The 7,582-nt window shown below is 38.2% G+C and overlaps 9 non-coding genes across 9 annotated transcripts; all 9 read left to right on the forward strand.

Annotated features, from left to right (window-relative positions):
- Window positions 1-696: 696 nt before the first annotated feature.
- Trnaa-cgc (transfer RNA alanine (anticodon CGC)) lies at window positions 697-769 on the forward strand. Its single transcript has one exon. It is a non-coding gene; the product is annotated as a tRNA-Ala (tRNA).
- A 440-nt stretch (window positions 770-1,209) lies between these two features.
- Trnaa-cgc (transfer RNA alanine (anticodon CGC)) lies at window positions 1,210-1,282 on the forward strand. Its single transcript has one exon. It is a non-coding gene; the product is annotated as a tRNA-Ala (tRNA).
- Window positions 1,283-1,723: 441 nt separating this feature from the next.
- On the forward strand, window positions 1,724-1,796 carry Trnaa-cgc (transfer RNA alanine (anticodon CGC)). The gene has a single exon. It is a non-coding gene; the product is annotated as a tRNA-Ala (tRNA).
- Window positions 1,797-2,236: 440 nt separating this feature from the next.
- Window positions 2,237-2,309, forward strand: Trnaa-cgc (transfer RNA alanine (anticodon CGC)). The gene has a single exon. It is a non-coding gene; the product is annotated as a tRNA-Ala (tRNA).
- Window positions 2,310-2,750: 441 nt separating this feature from the next.
- Trnaa-cgc (transfer RNA alanine (anticodon CGC)) lies at window positions 2,751-2,823 on the forward strand. The gene has a single exon. It is a non-coding gene; the product is annotated as a tRNA-Ala (tRNA).
- Window positions 2,824-3,264: 441 nt separating this feature from the next.
- On the forward strand, window positions 3,265-3,337 carry Trnaa-cgc (transfer RNA alanine (anticodon CGC)). Its single transcript has one exon. It is a non-coding gene; the product is annotated as a tRNA-Ala (tRNA).
- Window positions 3,338-3,777: 440 nt separating this feature from the next.
- Window positions 3,778-3,850, forward strand: Trnaa-cgc (transfer RNA alanine (anticodon CGC)). The gene has a single exon. It is a non-coding gene; the product is annotated as a tRNA-Ala (tRNA).
- A 1,943-nt stretch (window positions 3,851-5,793) lies between these two features.
- On the forward strand, window positions 5,794-5,866 carry Trnaa-cgc (transfer RNA alanine (anticodon CGC)). The gene has a single exon. It is a non-coding gene; the product is annotated as a tRNA-Ala (tRNA).
- Window positions 5,867-7,295: 1,429 nt separating this feature from the next.
- Trnaa-cgc (transfer RNA alanine (anticodon CGC)) lies at window positions 7,296-7,368 on the forward strand. The gene has a single exon. It is a non-coding gene; the product is annotated as a tRNA-Ala (tRNA).
- The last annotated feature ends 214 nt before the right edge of the window (window positions 7,369-7,582 follow it).

The following is a 7,582-nucleotide window of genomic DNA, read 5'->3' on the forward strand; positions in this document are numbered from 1 at the left end:
ATTCGATGATCTGCTACTAAATGATGAGACGATTGCTTACAATAATTTCACTTAAATTAATGATGTGATTCTCGACTTTCATGTCCAATCGTAAAAATAGGAACGTGTGTTTCTTGTCACATAATAGGCGGTCTGTTCACCTAAACTTGAATATACGGTAGTTCGTCCAGTCAAGATTCTCATTCAATTTCTTTATTGCTGTCACTAGTCATATGTCATAGGGGAATTAGCTCATAAGGTAGAGCGCTCGCTTTGCATACGAAAAGCATCGGAATCGATGCCCGGACATTCCAATATTCTGTATTATTGCGCATAGTGGTCTATCATGAGCATATTTTAAATATATTTAAGTCCTTCAGCCAATGTATGTTGCATACCGCGCAGACAGTTTACCCAATCAATGTTGAAAACGTCTGTAAAGGCACTATGTGTTAAAGGCGAAGTTTCAGATAAAGACGGTGTTCTTTCTTATGTGATTCGATGATCCGCTGCTGATTGATCGGACGATTGCTTACAATTATTTCACTTAAATTGATGATGTGATTCTCGACTTTCATGTCCAATTGTAAAAATAGGAACGCGTGTTTCTTGTCACATAATAGGCAGTCTGTTCACGTAGAATTTGGATACACGGCACTTCGTCCAGTGAAGATTCTCCTTCAATTTCTTTATTGCTGTCACAAGGCATATGTAATAGGGGAATTAGCTCATATGGTAGAGCGCTCGCTTCGCATGCGAGAGGTACTGGGATCGATGCCCAGATTCTCCATCATTCTGTATTATTGCGTATAGTGTTCGATCATATGCATATCGTCAACCAAAGTGTTTGCATTAGTATAATAACATAATTAGAAGTATATTTATGTCCTTCAACCAATGTATATTGCATACTGCACAGACAATTTAGCCAATCCATTGTGCAAATGTTGGTAAAGGCACTATACGTTAAAGGCAAAGTTGTAGATAAAGACGGTGTTCTCTCTTAAGTGATTCGATGATCTCCTGCTGAATGATCCGACGATTGCTTACAATAATTTCACTTAAATTAATGATGTGATTCTCGACTTTCATGTCCAATCGTAAAAATAGGAACACGTGTTTTTTGTCACATAATAGGCAGTCTGTTCACTAAAATTTGAATATACGGTAGTTCGTCCAGTGAAGATTCTCATTCAGATTCCTTATTGCTGTCACAAGTCACATGTTTTAGGGGAATTAGCTCATATGGTAGAGCGCTCGCTTCGCATGCGAGAGGTACCGGGATCGATGCCCGGATTCTCCAACATTCTGTATTATTGCGTATAGTGGTCGATCATGTGCATATCGCCTATCAAAGTGTCTGCATTAGTATAATAAAATAATTAGAAATATATTTAAGTCCTTCAAATAATGTACATTTCATACCCCGCAAACAATTTAGCCAATCCATTGTGCAAGCGTTGGTTAAGGCACTATACGTTAAAGGCAAAGTTGTGGATAAAGACGGTGTTCTCTCTTAAGTGATTCGATGATCTGCTGCTGAATGATCCGACGATTGCTTACAATAATTTCACTTAAATTAATGATGTGATTCTCGACTTTCATGTCTAACTGTAAAAATAGGAACGCGTGTTTCTTGTCACATAATAGGCAGTCTGTTCACGTAGAATTTGGATACACGGCACTTCGTCCAGTGAAGATTCTCCTTCAATTTGTTTATTGCTGTCACAAGGCATATGTAATAGGGGAATTAGCTCATATGGTAGAGCGCTCGCTTCGCATGCGAGAGGTACTGGGATCGATGCCCAGATTCTCCATCATTCTGTATTAATGCGTATAGTGTTCGATCATATGCATATCGTCAACCAAAGTGTTTGCATTAATATAATAACAAAATTAGAAGTATATTTATGTCCTTCAACCAATGTATATTGCATACCGCACAGACAATTTAGCCAATCCATTGTGCAAATGTTGGTAAAGGCACTATACGTTAAAGGCAAAGTTGTAGATAAAGACGGTGTTCTCTCTTAAGTGATTCGATGATCTCCTGCTGAATGATCCGACGATTGCTTACAATAATTTCACTTAAATTAATGATGTGATTCTCGACTTTCATGTCCAATCGTAAAAATAGGAACACGTGTTTTTTGTCACATAATAGGCAGTCTGTTCACTTAAATTTGAATATACGGTAGTTCGTCCAGTGAAGATTCTCATTCAGATTCCTTATTGCTGTCACAAGTCACATGTTTTAGGGGAATTAGCTCATATGGTAGAGCGCTCGCTTCGCATGCGAGAGGTACCGGGATCGATGCCCGGATTCTCCAACATTCTGTATTATTGCGTATAGTGGTCGATCATGTGCATATCGCCTATCAAAGTGTCTGCATTAGTATAATAAAATAATTAGAAATATATTTAAGTCCTTCAAATAATGTACATTTCATACCCCGCAAACAATTTAGCCAATCCATTGTGCAAGCGTTGGTTAAGGCACTATACATTAAAGGCAAAGTTGTGGATAAAGACGGTGTTCTCTCTTAAGTGATTCGATGATCTGCTGCTGAATGATCCGACGATTGCTTACAATAATTTCACTTAAATTAATGATGTGATTCTCGACTTTCATGTCTAACTGTAAAAATAGGAACGCGTGTTTCTTGTCACATAATAGGCAGTCTGTTCACGTAGAATTTGGATACACGGCACTTCGTCCAGTGAAGATTCTCCTTCAATTTGTTTATTGCTGTCACAAGGCATATGTAATAGGGGAATTAGCTCATATGGTAGAGCGCTCGCTTCGCATGCGAGAGGTACCGGGATCGATGCCCGGATTCTCCAACATTCTGTATTATTGCGTATAGTGGTCGATCATGTGCATATCGCCTATCAAAGTGTCTGCATTAGTATAATAAAATAATTAGAAATATATTTAAGTCCTTCAAATAATGTACATTTCATACCCCGCAAACAATTTAGCCAATCCATTGTGCAAGCGTTGGTTAAGGCACTATACATTAAAGGCAAAGTTGTGGATAAAGACGGTGTTCTCTCTTAAGTGATTCGATGATCTGCTGCTGAATGATCCGACGATTGCTTACAATAATTTCACTTAAATTAATGATGTGATTCTCGACTTTCATGTCTAACTGTAAAAATAGGAACGCGTGTTTCTTGTCACATAATAGGCAGTCTGTTCACGTAGAATTTGGATACACGGCACTTCGTCCAGTGAAGATTCTCCTTCAATTTGTTTATTGCTGTCACAAGGCATATGTAATAGGGGAATTAGCTCATATGGTAGAGCGCTCGCTTCGCATGCGAGAGGTACTGGGATCGATGCCCAGATTCTCCATCATTCTGTATTAATGCGTATAGTGTTCGATCATATGCATATCGTCAACCAAAGTGTTTGCATTAATATAATAACAAAATTAGAAGTATATTTATGTCCTTCAACCAATGTATATTGCATACCGCACAGACAATTTAGCCAATCCATTGTGCAAATGTTGGTAAAGGCACTATACGTTAAAGGCAAAGTTGTAGATAAAGACGGTGTTCTCTCTTAAGTGATTCGATGATCTCCTGCTGAATGATCCGACGATTGCTTACAATAATTTCACTTAAATTAATGATGTGATTCTCGACTTTCATGTCCAATCGTAAAAATAGGAACACGTGTTTTTTGTCACATAATAGGCAGTCTGTTCACTTAAATTTGAATATACGGTAGTTCGTCCAGTGAAGATTCTCATTCAGATTCCTTATTGCTGTCACAAGTCACATGTTTTAGGGGAATTAGCTCATATGGTAGAGCGCTCGCTTCGCATGCGAGAGGTACCGGGATCGATGCCCGGATTCTCCAACATTCTGTATTATTGCGTATAGTGGTCGATCATGTGCATATCGCCTATCAAAGTGTCTGCATTAGTATAATAAAATAATTAGAAATATATTTAAGTCCTTCAAATAATGTACATTTCATACCCCGCAAACAATTTAGCCAATCCATTGTGCAAGCGTTGGTTAAGGCACTATACATTAAAGGCAAAGTTGTGGATAAAGACGGTGTTCTCTCTTAAGTGATTCGATGATCTGCTGCTGAATGATCCGACGATTGCTTACAATAATTTCACTTAAATTAATGATGTGATTCTCGACTTTCATGTCTAACTGTAAAAATAGGAACGCGTGTTTCTTAACACATGATAGGCAGTCTGTTCACGTAGAATTTGGATACACGGCACTTCGTCCAGTGAAGATTCTCCTTCAATTTGTTTATTGCTGTCACAAGGCATATGTAATAGGGGAATTAGCTCATATGGTAGAGCGCTCGGTTCGCATGCGAGAGGTACTGGGATCGATGCCCAGATTCTCCATCATTCTGTATTAATGCGTATAGTGTTCGATCATACGCATATCGTCAACCAAAGTGTTTGCATTAGTATAATAACAAAATTAGAAGTATATTTATGTCCTTCAACCAATGTATATTGCATACCGCACAGACAATTTAGCCAATCCATTGTGCAAATGTTGGTAAAGGCACTATACGTTAAAGGCAAAGTTGTAGATAAAGACGGTGTTCTCTCTTAAGTGATTCGATGATCTCCTGCTGAATGATCCGACGATTGCTTACAATAATTTCACTTAAATTAATGATGTGATTCTCGACTTTCATGTCCAATCGTAAAAATAGGAACACGTGTTTTTTGTCACATAATAGGCAGTCTGTTCACTTAAATTTGAATATACGGTAGTTCGTCCAGTGAAGATTCTCATTCAGATTCCTTATTGCTGTCACAAGTCACATGTCATAGGGGAATTAGCTCATATGGTAGAGCGCTCTCTTCGCATGCGAGAGGTACCGGGATCGATGCCCGGATTCTCCAACATTCTGTATTATTGCGTATAGTGGTCGATCATGTGCATATCGCCTATCAAAGTGTCTGCATTAGTATAATAAAATAATTAGAAATATATTTAAGTCCTTCAAATAATGTACATTTCATACCCCGCAAACAATTTAGCCAATCCATTTTGCAAGCGTTGGTTAAGGCACTATACGTTAAAGGCAAAGTTGTAGATAAAGACGGTGTTCTCTCTTAAGTGATTCGATGATCTGCTACTAAATGATGAGACGATTGCTTACAATAATTTCACTTAAATTAATGATGTGATTCTCGACTTTCATGTCCAATCGTAAAAATAGGAACGTGTGTTTCTTGTCACATAATAGGCGGTCTGTTCACCTAAACTTGAATATACGGTAGTTCGTCCAGTGAAGATTCTCATTCAATTTCCTTATTGCTGTCACTAGTCATATGTCATAGGGGAATTAGCTCATAAGGTAGAGCGCTCGCTTTGCATACGAAAAGTATCGGAATCGATGCCCGGACATTCCAATATTCTGTATTATTGCGTACAGTGGTCTATCATGAGCATATTTTAAATATATTTAAGTCCTTCAGCCAATGTATGTTGCATTCCGCGCAGACAATTTACCCAATCAATGTTGAAAACGTCTGTAAAGACACTATGTGTTAAAGGCGAAGTTTCAGATAAAGACGGTGTTCTTTCTTATGTGATGCGATGATCCGCTGCTGATTGATCGGACGATTGCTTACAATTATTTCACTTAAATTGATGATGTGATTCTCGACTTTCATGTCCAATTGTAAAAATAGGAACGCGTGTTTCTTGTCACATAATAGGCAGTCTGTTCACGTAGAATTTGGATACACGGCACTTCGTCCAGTGAAGATTCTCCTTCAATTTCTTTATTGCTGTCACAAGGCATATGTAATAGGGGAATTAGCTCATATGGTAGAGCGCTCGCTTCGCATGCGAGAGGTACTGGGATCGATGCCCAGATTCTCCATCATTCTGTATTATTGCGTATAGTGTTCGATCATATGCATATCGTCAACCAAAGTGTTTGCATTAGTATAATAACATAATTAGAAGTATATTTATGTCCTTCAACCAATGTATATTGCATACAGCACAGACAATTTAGCCAATCCATTGTGCAAATGTTGGTAAAGGCACTATACGTTAAAGGCAAAGTTGTAGATAAAGACGGTGTTCTCTCTTAAGTGATTCGATGATCTCCTGCTGAATGATCCGACGATTGCTTACAATAATTTCACTTAAATTAATGATGTGATTCTCGACTTTCATGTCCAATCGTAAAAATAGGAACACGTGTTTTTTGTCACATAATAGGCAGTCTGTTCACTTAAATTTGAATATACGGTAGTTCGTCCAGTGAAGATTCTCATTCAGATTCCTTATTGCTGTCACAAGTCACATGTCATAGGGGAATTAGCTCATATGGTAGAGCGCTCGCTTTGCATACGAAAAGTATCGGAATCGATGCCCGGACATTCCAATATTCTGTATTATTGCGTACAGTGGTCTATCATGAGCACATTTTAAATATATTTAAGTCCTTCAGCCAATGTATGTTGCATTCCGCGCAGACAATTTACCCAATCAATGTTGAAAACGTCTGTAAAGACGCTATGTGTTAAAGGCGAAGTTTCAGATAAAGACGGTGTTCTTTCTTATGTGATTCGATGATCCGCTGCTGATTGATCGGACGATTGCTTACAATTATTTCACTTAAATTGATGATGTGATTCTCGACTTTCATGTCCAATTGTAAAAATAGGAACGCGTGTTTCTTGTCACATAATAGGCAGTCTGTTCACGTAGAATTTGGATACACGGCACTTCGTCCAGTGAAGATTCTCCTTCAATTTCTTTATTGCTGTCACAAGGCATATGTAATAGGGGAATTAGCTCATATGGTAGAGTGCTCGCTTCGCATGCGAGAGGTACTGGGATCGATGCCCAGATTCTCCATCATTCTGTATTAATGCGTATAGTGTTCGATCATATGCATATCGTCAACCAAAGTGTTTGCATTAGTATAATAACAAAATTAGAAGTATATTTATGTCCTTCAACCAATGTATATTGCATACCGCACAGACAATTTAGCCAATCCATTGTGCAAATGTTGGTAAAGGCACTATACGTTAAAGGCAAAGTTGTAGATAAAGACGGTGTTCTCTCTTAAGTGATTCGATGATCTCCTGCTGAATGATCCGACGATTGCTTACAATAATTTCACTTAAATTAATGATGTGATTCTCGACTTTCATGTCCAATCGTAAAAATAGGAACACGTGTTTTTTGTCACATAATAGGCAGTCTGTTCACTTAAATTTGAATATACGGTAGTTCGTCCAGTGAAGATTCTCATTCAGATTCCTTATTGCTGTCACAAGTCTCATGTCATAGGGGAATTAGCTCATATGGTAGAGCGCTCGCTTCGCATGCGAGAGGTACCGGGATCGATGCCCGGATTCTCCAACATTCTGTATTATTGCGTATAGTGGTCGATCATGTGCATATCGCCTATCAAAGTGTCTGCATTAGTATAATAAAATAATTAGAAATATATTTAAGTCTTTCAAATAATGTACATTTCATACCCCGCAAACAATTTAGCCAATCCATTGTGCAAGCGTTGGTTAAGGCACTATACGTTAAAGGCAAAGTTGTAGATAAAGACGGTGTTCTCTCT

This window comes from Hydractinia symbiolongicarpus, chromosome 14, assembly GCF_029227915.1.
Source record: "Hydractinia symbiolongicarpus strain clone_291-10 chromosome 14, HSymV2.1, whole genome shotgun sequence".
Classification (NCBI taxonomy): domain Eukaryota; kingdom Metazoa; phylum Cnidaria; class Hydrozoa; order Anthoathecata; family Hydractiniidae; genus Hydractinia; species Hydractinia symbiolongicarpus.